The sequence below is a fragment of the Prenolepis imparis genome, unplaced genomic scaffold (genome assembly GCF_030444845.1).
Source record: "Prenolepis imparis isolate NDT839.2.m4 unplaced genomic scaffold, iyPreImpa1.0 SCAF_3, whole genome shotgun sequence".
Taxonomy (NCBI): domain Eukaryota; kingdom Metazoa; phylum Arthropoda; class Insecta; order Hymenoptera; family Formicidae; genus Prenolepis; species Prenolepis imparis.
Window position 1 is genome coordinate 10,962,378 of NW_028141161.1, and position 19,776 is coordinate 10,982,153.

Sequence of the window (19,776 nt, forward strand, 5' to 3'; positions counted from 1 at the left end):
GGTCAGCGGTAAAAAGTATCGATTTCCAATATTTTAAGACGAGCCAAAAATTCATCGATGATACATTTTAATAGTGCATTGATTACAGAATCGTTTCGTATTATGCAGACACCAGCGTACAAATTTTTTATTATGATAAACATAAAATAAGTGTGCGTCGCACAGGGTCCGCATGAAAAAAGTATCGATTTCCAATATTTTAAGACGAGCCAAAAATTCATCGATGATACATTTTAATAGTGCATTGATTACAGAATCTTTTCGTATTATGCAGACACCAGCGTACAAATTTTTTATTATGATAAACATAAAATAAGGGTGCGTCGCACAGGGTCAGCGGTAAAAAAGTATCGATTTCTAATATTTTAAGACGAGCCAAAAATTCATCGATTATACATTTTAATAGTACATTGAATACATAATCATTTGGTACCAAACAGACACCAGCGTACAAATTTTTTAACTTGATATACATAAAATAAGGTTGCGTCGCATAGGGTCAGCGGTAAAAAGTATCGATTTCCAATATTTTAAGACGAGCCAAAAATTCATCGATGATACATTTTAATAGTGCATTGATTACAGAATCTTTTCGTATTATGCAGACACCAGCGTACAAATTTTTTATTATGATAAACATAAAATAAGGGTGCGTCGCACAGGGTCCGCATGAAAAAAGTATCAATTTCTAATATTTTAAGACGAGCCAAAAATTCATCGAATATACATTTTAATAGTACATTTATTACAGAATCATTTGGTACCAAACAGACACCAGCGTACAAATTTTTTAACTTGATATACTTAAAACAAGGTTGCGTCGTATAGGGTCAGCGGTAAAAAAGTATCGATTTCTAATATTTTAAGACGAGCCAAAAATTCATCGATTATACATTTTAATAGTACATTTATTACAGAATCATTTGGTACCAAACAGACACCAGCGTACAAATTTTTTAATATGATATACATAAAATAAGTACGCGTCGCATAGGGTCAGCGGTAAAAAAGTATCGATTTCTAATATTTTAAGACGAGCCAAAAATTCATCGATTATACATTTTAATAGTACATTGATTATAGAATCATTTGGTACCAAACAGACACCAGCGTACAAATTTTTTAACTTGATATACATAAAATAAGGTTGCGTCGCATAGGGTCAGCGGTAAAAAGTATCGATTTCCAATATTTTAAGACGAGCCAAAAATTCATCGATGATACATTTTAATAGTGCATTGATTACAGAATCGTTTCGTATTATGCAGACACCAGCGTACAAATTTTTTATTATGATAAACATAAAATAAGTGTGCGTCGCACAGGGTCCGCATGAAAAAAGTATCGATTTCCAATATTTTAAGACGAGCCAAAAATTCATCGATGATACATTTTAATAGTGCATTGATTACAGAATCTTTTCGTATTATGCAGACACCAGCGTACAAATTTTTTATTATGATAAACATAAAATAAGGGTGCGTCGCACAGGGTCAGCGGTAAAAAAGTATCGATTTCTAATATTTTAAGACGAGCCAAAAATTCATCGATTATACATTTTAATAGTACATTGAATACATAATCATTTGGTACCAAACAGACACCAGCGTACAAATTTTTTAACTTGATATACATAAAATAAGGTTGCGTCGCATAGGGTCAGCGGTAAAAAGTATCGATTTCCAATATTTTAAGACGAGCCAAAAATTCATCGATGATACATTTTAATAGTGCATTGATTACAGAATCTTTTCGTATTATGCAGACACCAGCGTACAAATTTTTTATTATGATAAACATAAAATAAGGGTGCGTCGCACAGGGTCCGCATGAAAAAAGTATCAATTTCTAATATTTTAAGACGAGCCAAAAATTCATCGAATATACATTTTAATAGTACATTTATTACAGAATCATTTGGTACCAAACAGACACCAGCGTACAAATTTTTTAACTTGATATACTTAAAACAAGGTTGCGTCGTATAGGGTCAGCGGTAAAAAAGTATCGATTTCTAATATTTTAAGACGAGCCAAAAATTCATCGATTATACATTTCAATAGTACATTGATTACAGAATCTTTTGGTACCAAGCAGACAACAGCGTACAAACTTTTTCATTTGCTATACATAAATTAAGGATGCGTCGCATAGGGTCTGCGGCATAAATGTATCAATTTCTAATATTTTAAGACGAGCCAAAAATTCATCGATTATACATTTTAATAGTACATTTATTACAGAATCATTTGGTACCAAACAGACACCAGCGTACAAATTTTTTAACTTGATATACATAAAACAAGGTTGCGTCGTATAGGGTCAGCGGTAAAAAAGTATCGATTTCTAATATTTTAAGACGAGCCAAAAATTCATCGATTATACATTTTAATAGTACATTTATTACAGAATCTTTTGGTACCAAGCAGACAACAGCGTACAAACTTTTTCATTTGCTATACATAAATTAAGGATGCGTCGCATAGGGTCAGCGGCATAAATGTATCAATTTCTAATATTTTAAGACGAGCCAAAAATTCATCGATTATACATTTTAATAGTACATTTATTACAGAATCATTTGGTACCAAACAGACACCAGCGTACAAATTTTTTAATATGATATACATAAAATAAGGATGCGTCGCATAGGGTCCGCGTCAAAAAAGTATGAATTTCTAATATTTTAAGACGAGCCAAAAATTCATCGATTATACATTTTAATAGTACATTTATTACTGAATCATTTGGTACCAAACAGACACCAGCGTACAAATTTTTTAACTTGATATACATAAAATAAGGTTGCGTCGCATAGGGTCAGCGGTAAAAAGTATCGATTTCCAATATTTTAAGACGAGCCAAAAATTCATCGATGATACATTTTAATAGTGCATTGATTACAGAATCTTTTCGTACCATGCAGACACCAGCGTACAAATTTTTTATTATGATAAACATAAAATAAGGGTGCGTCGCACAGGGTCCGCATAAAAAAAGTATCAATTTCTAATATTTTAAGACGAGCCAAAATTCATCGATTATACATTTTAATAATACATTGATTACAGAATCTTTTGGTACCAAGCAGACAACAGCGTACAAACTTTTTCATTTGCTATACATAAATTAAGGATGCGTCGCATAGGGTCTGCGGCATAAATGTATCAATTTCTAATATTTTAAGACGAGCCAAAAATTCATCGATTATACATTTTAATAGTACATTTATTACAGAATCATTTGGTACCAAACAGACACCAGCGTACAAATTTTTTAATATGATATACATAAAATAAGGATGCGTCGCATAGGGTCAGCGGTAAAAAAGTATCGATTTCTAATATTTTAAGACGAGCCAAAAATTCATCGATTATACATTTTAATAGTACATTGATTATAGAATCATTTGGTACCAAAGAGACACCAGCGTACAAATTTTTTAACTTGATATACATAAAATAATGTTGCGTCGCATAGGGTCAGCGGTAAAAAAGTATCGATTTCTAATATTTTAAGACGAGCCAAAAATTCATCGATTATACATTTTAATAGTACATTGAATACATAATCATTTGGTACCAAACAGACACCAGCGTACAAATTTTTTAACTTGATATAAATAAAATAAGGTTGCGTCGCATAGGGTCAGCGGTAAAAAGTATCGATTTCCAATATTTTAAGACGAGCCAAAAATTCATCGATGATACATTTTAATAGTGCATTGATTACAGAATCTTTTCGTATTATGCAGACACCAGCGTACAAATTTTTTATTATGATAAACATAAAATAAGGGTGCGTCGCACAGGGTCCGCATGAAAAAAGTATCAATTTCTAATATTTTAAGACGAGCCAAAAATTCATCGATTATACATTTTAATAGTACATTTATTACAGAATCATTTGGTACCAAACAGACACCAGCGTACAAATTTTTTAACTTGATATACATGAAACAAGGTTGCGTCGTGTAGGGTCAGCGGTAAAAAAGTATCGATTTCTAATATTTTAAGACGAGCCAAAAATTCATCGATTATACATTTCAATAGTACATTGATTACAGAATCTTTTGGTACCAAGCAGACAACAGCGTACAAACTTTTTCATTTGCTATACATAAATTAAGGATGCGTCGCATAGGGTCTGCGGCATAAATGTATCAATTTCTAATATTTTAAGACGAGCCAAAAATTCATCGATTATACATTTTAATAGTACATTTATTACAGAATCATTTGGTACCAAACAGATACCAGCGTACAAATTTTTTAATATGATATACATAAAATAAGTACGCGTCGCATAGGGTCAGCGGTAAAAAAGTATCGATTTCTAATATTTTAAGACGAGCCAAAAATTCATCGATTATACATTTTAATAGTACATTGATTATAGAATCATTTGGTACCAAAGAGACACCAGCGTACAAATATTTTAACTTGATATACATAAAATAATGTTGCGTCGCATAGGGTCAGCGGTAAAAAAGTATCGATTTCTAATATTTTAAGACGAGCCAAAAATTCATCGATTATACATTTTAATAGTACATTGAATACATAATCATTTGGTACCAAACAGACACCAGCGTACAAATTTTTTAACTTGATATACATAAAATAAGGTTGCGTCGCATAGGGTCAGCGGTAAAAAGTATCGATTTCCAATATTTTAAGACGAGCCAAAAATTCATCGATGATACATTTTAATAGTGCATTGATTACAGAATCTTTTCGTATTATGCAGACACCAGCGTACAAATTTTTTATTATGATAAACATAAAATAAGGGTGCGTCGCACAGGGTCCGCATGAAAAAAGTATCAATTTCTAATATTTTAAGACGAGCCAAAAATTCATCGATTATACATTTTAATAGTACATTTATTACAGAATCATTTGGTACCAAACAGACACCAGCGTACAAATTTTTTAACTTGATATACATAAAACAAGGTTGCGTCGTATAGGGTCAGCGGTAAAAAAGTATCGATTTCTAATATTTTAAGACGAGCCAAAAATTCATCGATTATACATTTTAATAGTACATTTATTACAGAATCTTTTGGTACCAAGCAGACAACAGCGTACAAACTTTTTCATTTGCTATACATAAATTAAGGATGCGTCGCATAGGGTCAGCGGCATAAATGTATCAATTTCTAATATTTTAAGACGAGCCAAAAATTCATCGATTATACATTTTAATAGTACATTTATTACAGAATCATTTGGTACCAAAAAGACACCAGCGTACAAATTTTTTAATATGATATACATAAAATAAGGATGCGTCGCATAGGGTCCGCGTCAAAAAAGTATGAATTTCTAATATTTTAAGACGAGCCAAAAATTCATCGATTATACATTTTAATAGTACATTTATTACTGAATCATTTGGTACCAAACAGACACCAGCGTACAAATTTTTTAACTTGATATACATAAAATAAGGTTGCGTCGCATAGGGTCAGCGGTAAAAAGTATCGATTTCCAATATTTTAAGACGAGCCAAAAATTCATCGATGATACATTTTAATAGTGCATTGATTACAGAATCTTTTCGTACCATGCAGACACCAGCGTACAAATTTTTTATTATGATAAACATAAAATAAGGGTGCGTCGCACAGGGTCCGCATAAAAAAAGTATCAATTTCTAATATTTTAAGACGAGCCAAAAATTCATCGATTATACATTTTAATAATACATTGATTACAGAATCTTTTGGTACCAAGCAGACAACAGCGTACAAACTTTTTCATTTGCTATACATAAATTAAGGATGCGTCGCATAGGGTCTGCGGCATAAATGTATCAATTTCTAATATTTTAAGACGAGCCAAAAATTCATCGATTATACATTTTAATAGTACATTTATTACAGAATCATTTGGTACCAAACAGACACCAGCGTACAAATTTTTTAATATGATATACATAAAATAAGGATGCGTCGCATAGGGTCAGCGGTAAAAAAGTATCGATTTCTAATATTTTAAGACGAGCCAAAAATTCATCGATTATACATTTTAATAGTACATTGATTATAGAATCATTTGGTACCAAAGAGACACCAGCGTACAAATTTTTTAACTTGATATACATAAAATAATGTTGCGTCGCATAGGGTCAGCGGTAAAAAAGTATCGATTTCTAATATTTTAAGACGAGCCAAAAATTCATCGATTATACATTTTAATAGTACATTGAATACATAATCATTTGGTACCAAACAGACACCAGCGTACAAATTTTTTAACTTGATATACATAAAATAAGGTTGCGTCGCATAGGGTCAGCGGTAAAAAGTATCGATTTCCAATATTTTAAGACGAGCCAAAAATTCATCGATGATACATTTTAATAGTGCATTGATTACAGAATCTTTTCGTATTATGCAGACACCAGCGTACAAATTTTTTATTATGATAAACATAAAATAAGGGTGCGTCGCACAGGGTCCGCATGAAAAAAGTATCAATTTCTAATATTTTAAGACGAGCCAAAAATTCATCGATTATACATTTTAATAGTACATTTATTACAGAATCATTTGGTACCAAACAGACACCAGCGTACAAATTTTTTAACTTGATATACATAAAACAAGGTTGCGTCGTGTAGGGTCAGCGGTAAAAAAGTATCGATTTCTAATATTTTAAGACGAGCCAAAAATTCATCGATTATACATTTCAATAGTACATTGATTACAGAATCTTTTGGTACCAAGCAGACAACAGCGTACAAACTTTTTCATTTGCTATACATAAATTAAGGATGCGTCGCATAGGGTCTGCGGCATAAATGTATCAATTTCTAATATTTTAAGACGAGCCAAAAATTCATCGATTATACATTTTAATAGTACATTTATTACAGAATCATTTGGTACCAAACAGACACCAGCGTACAAATTTTTTAATATGATATACATAAAATAAGTACGCGTCGCATAGGGTCAGCGGTAAAAAAGTATCGATTTCTAATATTTTAAGACGAGCCAAAAATTCATCGATTATACATTTTAATAGTACATTGATTATAGAATCATTTGGTACCAAACAGACACCAGCGTACAAATTTTTTAACTTGATATACATAAAATAAGGTTGCGTCGCATAGGGTCAGCGGTAAAAAGTATCGATTTCCAATATTTTAAGACGAGCCAAAAATTCATCGATGATACATTTTAATAGTGCATTGATTACAGAATCTTTTCGTATTATGCAGACACCAGCGTACAAATTTTTTATTATGATAAACATAAAATAAGTGTGCGTCGCACAGGGTCCGCATGAAAAAAGTATCAATTTCTAATATTTTAAGACGAGCCAAAAATTCATCGATTATACATTTTAATAGTACATTTATTACAGAATCATTTGGTACCAAACAGACACCAGCGTACAAATTTTTTAACTTGATATACATAAAACAAGGTTGCGTCGTATAGGGTCAGCGGTAAAAAAGTATCGATTTCTAATATTTTAAGACGGGCCAAAAATTCATCGATTATACATTTTAATAGTACATTTATTACAGAATCTTTTGGTACCAAGCAGACAACAGCGTACAAACTTTTTCATTTGCTATACATAAATTAAGGATGCATCGCATAGGGTCAGCGGCATAAATGTATCAATTTCTAATATTTTAAGACGAGCCAAAAATTCATCGATTATACATTTTAATAGTACATTTATTACAGAATCATTTGGTACCAAACAGACACCAGCGTACAAATTTTTTAATATGATATACATAAAATAAGGATGCGTCGCATAGGGTCCGCGTCAAAAAAGTATGAATTTCTAATATTTTAAGACGAGCCAAAAATTCATCGATTACACATTTTAATAGTACATTTATTACAGAATCATTTGGTACCAAACAGACACCAGCGTACAAATTTTTTAATATGATATACATAAAATAAGGATGCGTCGCATAGGGTCAGCGGTAAAAAAGTATCGATTTCTAATATTTTAAGACGAGCCAAAAATTCATCGATTATACATTTTAATAGTACATTGATTATAGAATCATTTGGTACCAAAGAGACACCAGCGTACAAATTTTTTAACTTGATATACATAAAATAATGTTGCGTCGCATAGGGTCAGCGGTAAAAAAGTATCGATTTCTAATATTTTAAGACGAGCCAAAAATTCATCGATTATACATTTTAATAGTACATTGAATACATAATCATTTGGTACCAAACAGACACCAGCGTACAAATTTTTTAACTTGATATACATAAAATAAGGTTGCGTCGCATAGGGTCAGCGGTAAAAAGTATCAATTTCTAATATTTTAAGACGAGCCAAAAATTCATCGATTATACATTTTAATAGTACATTTATTACAGAATCATTTGGTACCAAACAGACACCAGCGTACAAATTTTTTAACTTGATATACATAAAACAAGGTTGCGTCGTATAGGGTCAGCGGTAAAAAAGTATCGATTTCTAATATTTTAAGACGAGCCAAAAATTCATCGATTATACATTTAATAGTACATTTATTACAGAATCTTTTGGTACCAAGCAGACAACAGCGTACAAACTTTTTCATTTGCTATACATAAATTAAGGATGCGTCGCATAGGGTCAGCGGCATAAATGTATCAATTTCTAATATTTTAAGACGAGCCAAAAATTCATCGATTATACATTTTAATAGTACATTTATTACAGAATCATTTGGTACCAAACAGACACCAGCGTACAAATTTTTTAATATGATATACATAAAATAAGGATGCGTCGCATAGGGTCCGCGTCAAAAAAGTATGAATTTCTAATATTTTAAGACGAGCCAAAAATTCATCGATTATACATTTTAATAGTGCATTGATTACAGAATCTTCTCGTACCATGCAGACACCAGCGTACAAATTTTTTATTATGATAAACATAAAATAAGGGTGCGTCGCACAGGGTCCGCATGAAAAAAGTATCAATTTCTAATATTTTAAGACGAGGTCAGCGGTAAAAAGTATCGATTTCTAATATTTTAAGACGAGCCAAAAATTCATCGATTATACATTTTAATAGTACATTTATTACAGAATCTTTTGGTACCAAGCAGACAACAGCGTACAAACTTTTTCATTTGCTATACATAAATTAAGGATGCGTCGCATAGGGTCAGCGGCATAAATGTATCAATTTCTAATATTTTAAGACGAGCCAAAAATTTTTCGATTATACATTTTAATAGTACATTTATTACAGAATCATTTGGTACCAAACAGACACCAGCGTACAAATTTTTTAATATGATATACATAAAATAAGGATGCGTCGCATAGGGTCCGCGTCAAAAAAGTATGAATTTCTAATATTTTAAGACGAGCCAAAAATTCATCGATTATACATTTTAATAGTACATTTATTACTGAATCATTTGGTACCAAACAGACACAAGCGTACAAATTTTTTAACTTGATATACATAAAATAAGGTTGCGTCGCATAGGGTCAGCGGTAAAAAGTATCGATTTCCAATATTTTAAGACGAGCCAAAAATTCATCGATGATACATTTTAATAGTGCATTGATTACAGAATCTTTTCGTATCATGCAGACACCAGCGTACAAATTTTTTATTATGATAAACATAAAATAAGGGTGCGTCGCACAGGGTCCGCATAAAAAAAGTATGAATTTCTAATATTTTAAGACGAGCCAAAAATTCATCGATTATACATTTTAATAATACATTTATTACAGAATCTTTTGGTACCAAGCAGACAACAGCGTACAAACTTTTTCATTTGCTATACATAAATTAAGGATGCGTCGCATAGGGTCTGCGGCATAAATGTATCAATTTCTAATATTTTAAGACGAGCCAAAAATTCATCGATTATACATTTTAATAGTACATTTATTACAGAATCATTTGGTACCAAACAGACACCAGCGTACAAATTTTTTAATATGATATACATAAAATAAGTACGCGTCGCATAGGGTCAGCGGTAAAAAAGTATCGATTTCTAATATTTTAAGACGAGCCAAAAATTCATCGATTATACATTTTAATAGTACATTGATTATAGAATCATTTGGTACCAAACAGACACCAGCGTACAAATTTTTTAACTTGATATACATAAAATAAGGTTGCGTCGCATAGGGTCAGCGGTAAAAAGTATCGATTTCCAATATTTTAAGACGAGCCAAAAATTCATCGATGATACATTTTAATAGTGCATTGATTACAGAATCGTTTCGTATTATGCAGACACCAGCGTACAAATTTTTTATTATGATAAACATAAAATAAGTGTGCGTCGCACAGGGTCCGCATGAAAAAAGTATCGATTTCCAATATTTTAAGACGAGCCAAAAATTCATCGATGATACATTTTAATAGTGCATTGATTACAGAATCTTTTCGTATTATGCAGACACCAGCGTACAAATTTTTTATTATGATAAACATAAAATAAGGGTGCGTCGCACAGGGTCAGCGGTAAAAAAGTATCGATTTCTAATATTTTAAGACGAGCCAAAAATTCATCGATTATACATTTTAATAGTACATTGAATACATAATCATTTGGTACCAAACAGACACCAGCGTACAAATTTTTTAACTTGATATACATAAAATAAGGTTGCGTCGCATAGGGTCAGCGGTAAAAAGTATCGATTTCCAATATTTTAAGACGAGCCAAAAATTCATCGATGATACATTTTAATAGTGCATTGATTACAGAATCTTTTCGTATTATGCAGACACCAGCGTACAAATTTTTTATTATGATAAACATAAAATAAGGGTGCGTCGCACAGGGTCCGCATGAAAAAAGTATCAATTTCTAATATTTTAAGACGAGCCAAAAATTCATCGAATATACATTTTAATAGTACATTTATTACAGAATCATTTGGTACCAAACAGACACCAGCGTACAAATTTTTTAACTTGATATACTTAAAACAAGGTTGCGTCGTATAGGGTCAGCGGTAAAAAAGTATCGATTTCTAATATTTTAAGACGAGCCAAAAATTCATCGATTATACATTTCAATAGTACATTGATTACAGAATCTTTTGGTACCAAGCAGACAACAGCGTACAAACTTTTTCATTTGCTATACATAAATTAAGGATGCGTCGCATAGGGTCTGCGGCATAAATGTATCAATTTCTAATATTTTAAGACGAGCCAAAAATTCATCGATTATACATTTTAATAGTACATTTATTACAGAATCATTTGGTACCAAACAGACACCAGCGTACAAATTTTTTAACTTGATATACATAAAACAAGGTTGCGTCGTATAGGGTCAGCGGTAAAAAAGTATCGATTTCTAATATTTTAAGACGAGCCAAAAATTCATCGATTATACATTTTAATAGTACATTTATTACAGAATCTTTTGGTACCAAGCAGACAACAGCGTACAAACTTTTTCATTTGCTATACATAAATTAAGGATGCGTCGCATAGGGTCAGCGGCATAAATGTATCAATTTCTAATATTTTAAGACGAGCCAAAAATTCATCGATTATACATTTTAATAGTACATTTATTACAGAATCATTTGGTACCAAACAGACACCAGCGTACAAATTTTTTAATATGATATACATAAAATAAGGATGCGTCGCATAGGGTCCGCGTCAAAAAAGTATGAATTTCTAATATTTTAAGACGAGCCAAAAATTCATCGATTATACATTTTAATAGTACATTTATTACTGAATCATTTGGTACCAAACAGACACCAGCGTACAAATTTTTTAACTTGATATACATAAAATAAGGTTGCGTCGCATAGGGTCAGCGGTAAAAAGTATCGATTTCCAATATTTTAAGACGAGCCAAAAATTCATCGATGATACATTTTAATAGTGCATTGATTACAGAATCTTTTCGTACCATGCAGACACCAGCGTACAAATTTTTTATTATGATAAACATAAAATAAGGGTGCGTCGCACAGGGTCCGCATAAAAAAAGTATCAATTTCTAATATTTTAAGACGAGCCAAAATTCATCGATTATACATTTTAATAATACATTGATTACAGAATCTTTTGGTACCAAGCAGACAACAGCGTACAAACTTTTTCATTTGCTATACATAAATTAAGGATGCGTCGCATAGGGTCTGCGGCATAAATGTATCAATTTCTAATATTTTAAGACGAGCCAAAAATTCATCGATTATACATTTTAATAGTACATTTATTACAGAATCATTTGGTACCAAACAGACACCAGCGTACAAATTTTTTAATATGATATACATAAAATAAGGATGCGTCGCATAGGGTCAGCGGTAAAAAAGTATCGATTTCTAATATTTTAAGACGAGCCAAAAATTCATCGATTATACATTTTAATAGTACATTGATTATAGAATCATTTGGTACCAAAGAGACACCAGCGTACAAATTTTTTAACTTGATATACATAAAATAATGTTGCGTCGCATAGGGTCAGCGGTAAAAAAGTATCGATTTCTAATATTTTAAGACGAGCCAAAAATTCATCGATTATACATTTTAATAGTACATTGAATACATAATCATTTGGTACCAAACAGACACCAGCGTACAAATTTTTTAACTTGATATAAATAAAATAAGGTTGCGTCGCATAGGGTCAGCGGTAAAAAGTATCGATTTCCAATATTTTAAGACGAGCCAAAAATTCATCGATGATACATTTTAATAGTGCATTGATTACAGAATCTTTTCGTATTATGCAGACACCAGCGTACAAATTTTTTATTATGATAAACATAAAATAAGGGTGCGTCGCACAGGGTCCGCATGAAAAAAGTATCAATTTCTAATATTTTAAGACGAGCCAAAAATTCATCGATTATACATTTTAATAGTACATTTATTACAGAATCATTTGGTACCAAACAGACACCAGCGTACAAATTTTTTAACTTGATATACATGAAACAAGGTTGCGTCGTGTAGGGTCAGCGGTAAAAAAGTATCGATTTCTAATATTTTAAGACGAGCCAAAAATTCATCGATTATACATTTCAATAGTACATTGATTACAGAATCTTTTGGTACCAAGCAGACAACAGCGTACAAACTTTTTCATTTGCTATACATAAATTAAGGATGCGTCGCATAGGGTCTGCGGCATAAATGTATCAATTTCTAATATTTTAAGACGAGCCAAAAATTCATCGATTATACATTTTAATAGTACATTTATTACAGAATCATTTGGTACCAAACAGACACCAGCGTACAAATTTTTTAATATGATATACATAAAATAAGTACGCGTCGCATAGGGTCAGCGGTAAAAAAGTATCGATTTCTAATATTTTAAGACGAGCCAAAAATTCATCGATTATACATTTTAATAGTACATTGATTATAGAATCATTTGGTACCAAACAGACACCAGCGTACCAATTTTTTAACTTGATTTACATAAAATAAGGTTGCGTCGCATAGGGTCAGCGGTAAAAAGTATCGATTTCCAATATTTTAAGACGAGCCAAAAATTCATCGATGATACATTTTAATAGTGCATTGATTACAGAATCGTTTCGTATTATGCAGACACCAGCGTACAAATTTTTTATTATGATAAACATAAAATAAGTGTGCGTCGCACAGGGTCCGCATGAAAAAAGTATCGATTTCCAATATTTTAAGACGAGCCAAATATTCATCGATGATACATTTTAATAGTGCATTGATTACAGAATCTTTTCGTATTATGCAGACACCAGCGTACAAATTTTTTATTATGATAAACATAAAATAAGGGTGCGTCGCACAGGGTCCGCATGAAAAAAGTATCAATTTCTAATATTTTAAGACGAGCCAAAAATTCATCGATTATACATTTTAATAGTACATTTATTACAGAATCATTTGGTACCAAACAGACACCAGCGTACAAATTTTTTAACTTGATATACATAAAACAAGGTTGCGTCGTATAGGGTCAGCGGTAAAAAAGTATCGATTTCTAATATTTTAAGACGAGCCAAAAATTCATCGATTATACATTTCAATAGTACATTGATTACAGAATCTTTTGGTACCAAGCAGACAACAGCGTACAAACTTTTTCATTTGCTATACATAAATTAAGGATGCGTCGCATAGGGTCTGCGGCATAAATGTATCAATTTCTAATATTTTAAGACGAGCCAAAAATTCATCGATTATACATTTTAATAGTACATTTATTACAGAATCATTTGGTACCAAACAGACACCAGCGTACAAATTTTTTAATATGATATACATAAAATAAGGATGCGTCGCATAGGGTCAGCGGTAAAAAAGTATCGATTTCTAATATTTTAAGACGAGCCAAAAATTCATCGATTATACATTTTAATAGTACATTTATTACAGAATCTTTTGGTACCAAGCAGACAACAGCGTACAAACTTTTTCATTTGCTATACATAAATTAAGGATGCGTCGCATAGGGTCAGCGGCATAAATGTATCAATTTCTAATATTTTAAGACGAGCCAAAAATTCATCGATTATACATTTTAATAGTACATTTATTACAGAATCATTTGGTACCAAACAGACACCAGCGTACAAATTTTTTAATATGATATACATAAAATAAGGATGCGTCGCATAGGGTCCGCGTCAAAAAAGTATGAATTTCTAATATTTTAAGACGAGCCAAAAATTCATCGATTATACATTTTAATAGTACATTTATTACTGAATCATTTGGTACCAAACAGACACCAGCGTACAAATTTTTTAACTTGATATACATAAAATAAGGTTGCGTCGCATAGGGTCAGCGGTAAAAAGTATCGATTTCCAATATTTTAAGACGAGCCAAAAATTCATCGATGATACATTTTAATAGTGCATTGATTACAGAATCTTTTCGTACCATGCAGACACCAGCGTACAAATTTTTTATTATGATAAACATAAAATAAGGGTGCGTCGCACAGGGTCCGCATAAAAAAAGTATCAATTTCTAATATTTTAAGACGAGCCAAAAATTCATCGATTATACATTTTAATAATACATTGATTACAGAATCTTTTGGTACCAAGCAGACAACAGCGTACAAACTTTTTCATTTGCTATACATAAATTAAGGATGCGTCGCATAGGGTCTGCGGCATAAATGTATCAATTTCTAATATTTTAAGACGAGCCAAAAATTCATCGATTATACTTTTTAATAGTACATTTATTACAGAATCATTTGGTACCAAACAGACACCAGCGTACAAATTTTTTAATATAATATACATAAAATAAGGATGCGTCGCATAGGGTCAGCGGTAAAAAAGTATCGATTTCTAATATTTTAAGACGAGCCAAAAATTCATCGATTATACATTTTAATAGTACATTGATTATAGAATCATTTGGTACCAAAAAGACACCAGCGTACAAATTTTTTAACTTGATATACATAAAATAATGTTGCGTCGCATAGGGTCAGCGGTAAAAAAGTATCGATTTCTAATATTTTAAGACGAGCCAAAAATTCATCGATTATACATTTTAATAGTACATTTATTACAGAATCTTTTGGTACCAAGCAGACAACAGCGTACAAACTTTTTCATTTGCTATACATAAATTAAGGATGCGTCGCATAGGGTCAGCGGCATAAATGTATCAATTTCTAATATTTTAAGACGAGCCAAAAATTCATCGATTATACATTTTAATAGTACATTTATTACAGAATCATTTGGTACCAAACAGACACCAGCGTACAAATTTTTTAATATGATATACATAAAATAAGGATGCGTCGCATAGGGTCCGCGTCAAAAAAGTATGAATTTCTAATATTTTAAGACGAGCCAAAAATTCATCGATTATACATTTTAATAGTACATTTATTACTGAATCATTTGGTACCAAACAGACACCAGCGTACAAATTTTTTAACTTGATATACATAAAATAAGGTTGCGTCGCATAGGGTCAGCGGTAAAAAGTATCGATTTCCAATATTTTAAGACGAGCCAAAAATTCATCGATGATACATTTTAATAGTGCATTGATTACAGAATCTTTTCGTACCATGCAGACACCAGCGTACAAATTTTTTATTATGATAAACATAAAATAAGGGTGCGTCGCACAGGGTCCGCATAAAAAAAGTATCAATTTCTAATATTTTAAGACGAGCCAAAAATTCATCGATTATACATTTTAATAATACATTGATTACAGAATCTTTTGGTACCAAGCAGACAACAGCGTACAAACTTTTTCATTTGCTATACATAAATTAAGGATGCGTCGCATAGGGTCTGCGGCATAAATGTATCAATTTCTAATATTTTAAGACGAGCCAAAAATTCATCGATTATACTTTTTAATAGTACATTTATTACAGAATCATTTGGTACCAAACAGACACCAGCGTACAAATTTTTTAATATAATATACATAAAATAAGGATGCGTCGCATAGGGTCAGCGGTAAAAAAGTATCGATTTCTAATATTTTAAGACGAGCCAAAAATTCATCGATTATACATTTTAATAGTACATTGATTATAGAATCATTTGGTACCAAAGAGACACCAGCGTACAAATTTTTTAATTTGATATACATAAAATAATGTTGCGTCGCATAGGGTCAGCGGTAAAAAAGTATCGATTTCTAATATTTTAAGACGAGCCAAAAATTCATCGATTATACATTTTAATAGTACATTGAATACATAATCATTTGGTACCAAACAGACACCAGCGTACAAATTTTTTAACTTGATATACATAAAATAAGGTTGCGTCGCATAGGGTCAGCGGTAAAAAGTATCGATTTCCAATATTTTAAGACGAGCCAAAAATTCATCGATGATACATTTTAATAGTGCATTGATTACAGAATCTTTTCGTATTATGCAGACACCAGCGTACAAATTTTTTATTATGATAAACATAAAATAAGGGTGCGTCGCACAGGGTCCGCATGAAAAAAGTATCAATTTCTAATATTTTAAGACGAGCCAAAAATTCATCGATTATACATTTTAATAGTACATTTATTACAGAATCATTTGGTACCAAACAGACACCAGCGTACAAATTTTTTAACTTGATATACATAAAACAAGGTTGCGTCGTATAGGGTCAGCGGTAAAAAAGTATCGATTTCTAATATTTTAAGACGAGCCAAAAATTCATCGATTATACATTTCAATAGTACATTGATTACAGAATCTTTTGGTACCAAGCAGACAACAGCGTACAAACTTTTTCATTTGCTATACATAAATTAAGGATGCGTCGCATAGGGTCTGCGGCATAAATGTATCAATTTCTAATATTTTAAGACGAGCCAAAAATTCATCGATTATACATTTTAATAGTACATTTATTACAGAATCATTTGGTACCAAACAGACACCAGCGTACAAATTTTTTAATATGATATACATAAAATATGTACGCGTCGCATAGGGTCAGCGGTAAAAAAGTATCGATTTCTAATATTTTAAGACGAGCCAAAAATTCATCGATTATACATTTTAATAGTACATTGATTATAGAATCATTTGGTACCAAACAGACACCAGCGTACAAATTTTTTAACTTGATATACATAAAATAAGGTTGCGTCGCATAGGGTCAGCGGTAAAAAGTATCGATTTCCAATATTTTAAGACGAGCCAAAAATTCATCGATGATACATTTTAATAGTGCATTGATTACAGAATCTTTTCGTATTATGCAGACACCAGCGTACAAATTTTTTATTATGATAAACATAAAATAAGTGTGCGTCGCACAGGGTCCGCATGAAAAAAGTATCAATTTCTAATATTTTAAGACGAGCCAAAAATTCATCGATTATACATTTTAATAGTACATTTATTACAGAATCATTTGGTACCAAACAGACACCAGCGTACAAATTTTTTAACTTGATATACATAAAACAAGGTTGCGTCGTATAGGGTCAGCGGTAAAAAAGTATCGATTTCTAATATTTTAAGACGGGCCAAAAATTCATCGATTATACATTTTAATAGTACATTTATTACAGAATCTTTTGGTACCAAGCAGACAACAGCGTACAAACTTTTTCATTTGCTATACATAAATTAAGGATGCATCGCATAGGGTCAGCGGCATAAATGTATCAATTTCTAATATTTTAAGACGAGCCAAAAATTCATCGATTATACATTTTAATAGTACATTTATTACAGAATCATTTGGTACCAAACAGACACCAGCGTACAAATTTTTTAATATGATATACATAAAATAAGGATGCGTCGCATAGGGTCCGCGTCAAAAAAGTATGAATTTCTAATATTTTAAGACGAGCCAAAAATTCATCGATTATACATTTTAATAGTACATTTATTACTGAATCATTTGGTACCAAACAGACACCAGCGTACAAATTTTTTAACTTGATATACATAAAATAAGGTTGCGTCGCATAGGGTCAGCGGTAAAAAGTATCGATTTCCAATATTTTAAGACGAGCCAAAAATTCATCGATGATACATTTTAATAGTGCATTGATTACAGAATCTTTTCGTACCATGCAGACACCAGCGTACAAATTTTTTATTATGATAAACATAAAATAAGGGTGCGTCGCACAGGGTCCGCATAAAAAAAGTATCAATTTCTAATATTTTAAGACGAGCCAAAAATTCATCGATTATACATTTTAATAGTACATTGATTACAGAATCTTTTGGTACCAAGCAGACAACAGCGTACAAACTTTTTCATTTGCTATACATAAATTAAGGATGCGTCGCATAGGGTCTGCGGCATAAATGTATCAATTTCTAATATTTTAAGACGAGCCAAAAATTCATCGATTACACATTTTAATAGTACATTTATTACAGAATCATTTGGTACCAAACAGACACCAGCGTACAAATTTTTTAATATGATATACATAAAATAAGGATGCGTCGCATAGGGTCAGCGGTAAAAAAGTATCGATTTCTAATATTTTAAGACGAGCCAAAAATTCATCGATTATACATTTTAATAGTACATTGATTATAGAATCATTTGGTACCAAAGAGACACCAGCGTACAAATTTTTTAACTTGATATACATAAAATAATGTTGCGTCGCATAGGGTCAGCGGTAAAAAAGTATCGATTTCTAATATTTTAAGACGAGCCAAAAATTCATCGATTATACATTTTAATAGTGCATTGAATACATAATCATTTGGTACCAAACAGACACCAGCGTACAAATTTTTTAACTTGATATACATAAAATAAGGTTGCGTCGCATAGGGTCAGCGGTAAAAAGTATCAATTTCTAATATTTTAAGACGAGCCAAAAATTCATCGATTATACATTTTAATAGTACATTTATTACAGAATCATTTGGTACCAAACAGACACCAGCGTACAAATTTTTTAACTTGATATACATAAAACAAGGTTGCGTCGTATAGGGTCAGCGGTAAAAAAGTATCGATTTCTAATATTTTAAGACGAGCCAAAAATTCATCGATTATACATTTAATAGTACATTTATTACAGAATCTTTTGGTACCAAGCAGACAACAGCGTACAAACTTTTTCATTTGCTATACATAAATTAAGGATGCGTCGCATAGGGTCAGCGGCATAAATGTATCAATTTCTAATATTTTAAGACGAGCCAAAAATTCATCGATTATACATTTTAATAGTACATTTATTACAGAATCATTTGGTACCAAACAGACACCAGCGTACAAATTTTTTAATATGATATACATAAAATAAGGATGCGTCGCATAGGGTCCGC